Here is a 2,298-nt window from a genome sequence, read left to right as displayed (position 1 = left end):
GAAGCAGCAGCTCCCATGTGACCTCCACATCAGCTCTTCACTCACAAGCACCATGTGTAACCTCTGAATCGGCCAAGTTCAGAGGGCCTTTCTCAGAAAATATATTCTTTAACAAAACCAAAGAAAGTGGATCTGCATTATAAATTAAGATTTTAAAATTCCTCCATGTAGACTTAATAAGAAAGGGAGTGGGAGAACAGAGTGGTAGGTCAAGCTGAGGCTGACAATTAAACAGAATCAGGGGCAAAGCCAGGAAAGTTTGGGCAAAACATGAGAATTCCCAAATCCTGGAAGATACGTGAAGGATTGGGGGCACTATTCAATGTGTGAAGAATAATAATATTTATTGATGTCAAATTTTAAAGGATGAGCTAATAATAACTGAATGCGGTAGTCATGACCTAGGGCCTGACTTCCAGGTATACTATTTCACATCTTCCTGAATACAACCAGACAAGATAGGTCTTATTAGCTCTATCTGTACAAGAGGAAGCGGATGCTCAAGGAGTAAAAAAAGATTTGTTCATGTCCAAACAGCTAGAAAATGATAGCCCTGTACAGTTAGAACCCTAACTGGCTTGATCTGTCTGGAACATCCCCACTCTTGCCACGATTTCATACCAGCTCCTAACATAGGTGAACTTGTGGACATCGTACAAAGGGGAATATTTTGTTCTGCTTTGTTGAGATACTAAGGAAACTCAACCATGAACAATATCAAGAGGGACACAGAGAAAACAGAGTACAGGTGCATTAAACCTCAGCCAGTGGACCCTAGAGTGACACCAAGCAAAGGTACAAGGGTACATTCGTGCACTTTGTGGGGTCTTTCAAGAAGAGGAAGAAATGGCTGGTGAGAGCAGTGCTCAAGCTCTGGAGCTCCTTACATACAAAGAGTTGAGTTCCCACACCTCACATCATGAGTGATCATTTGATACTAAAGAGAGACATATTAGACCTGTCATCGGCAAATTTTATAATAAAAGGGCTGCATTTGCACAAGAATCAAAGTTCCACATTGTCAGTTTCAGCTTTTCTAGTCAAATTAACTTTCTTCTCCAACAATACATTCTTCTGGGAGGAAATGAAGGAAGGGAGGGGAAAGGATATGTTCAGATGAAGGAAATATGCTACCAAATTCATTTGACTTTATTTGTTATGAGTTAGAAGGAAAACACGAAGACCAAAACACAGCTGCACATATTTGAGAATCCAAGCTCCTCTCAGTGTTTCTTTTGCACATTGCTGCCCCTTTTCTCTAGCTATCCCACACAGTGACATGGCTTAGGAATTGCCATTCTCCTCTGTTCCATAAGTAGCCTCCCTCCTACTTCCTCCTTTCCCCCAGAATACCCCCACAAATAGCACCTGCCTTACCCTTACAAACACCTCCCTTGAGCACCTTGGCTAGCCTAGCCTTGCCCTTCAGCTGTTCCCTGGGCTCCCTCTCTTCACTTGCTCTGACTCCATCTTTACCCGTCTTTACTTTCTGTCAAAGTGCTTGTCCCTTACTAAAAGTATGTTGCCTTTTGATATGTCTTACTATTACTTAGCCCCTCCACTCAGCCACAAATGTAGGTGCCATGAGAGCAAGGACACTGTCTGAATTGTTCATTTGGTATTTTTTCCCCAGTATCTAGAATAATTTCCCAACTAATAGTTTCCCAAATATTTGTTGCATCATTACACAATATAATATATAAGGGTATGGCTTAAAAAGGAAGAAGCCTCACGTAAAGTGTTGACCTGTCTAAACTCAGAAACTAGAAAACAGAGAAAGATTTTATTGGGGGTCTGAGGGATTGCAATATAAAAGACAGGGATTCGGGTACCTCTGAATCAGTGTTTCAAGGAAGGTTAAAAAAAAAGTGATAGTTTATATGCTGAGAAGGAACAAGGACAAAGTGGCAGAAAGAAGATAAAGAAAAGTATATACAAACAGAATGGAAATTTCCATAAAATCTCCATAAAACAAGAGAACCAATAACTTATTGGTATTCCTCTGAAGCCCCTGGGTACAGAGGAAATATTCATTTGTTCAAGTTACTCCACATGCCTAAAGCCAAAGGATGAAGGTGGTCAAATCCACATTCCAGGCAGCAACTAGAATCCTGCGTAAGTCCTGCTTTATAATGGCCTCTCAACTCCATTTTGAAAGGCTCCTTCAGTGTTTCTTTCAGGATAATTTTCCTTTTATTTTTATAAGAGCTGTTGAAGCATGTACCCCAACCCCAAAGACCCTACTACTACCAACAAAATTAAGCTTCTCTTGTCAGAAAGATTTTTACAAAGAGTATC

This window comes from Urocitellus parryii, chromosome 14 (genome assembly GCF_045843805.1).
Source record: "Urocitellus parryii isolate mUroPar1 chromosome 14, mUroPar1.hap1, whole genome shotgun sequence".
NCBI classification, from domain to species: Eukaryota; Metazoa; Chordata; class Mammalia; order Rodentia; family Sciuridae; genus Urocitellus; species Urocitellus parryii.
Note: the sequence above shows the minus strand (reverse complement) of the source record.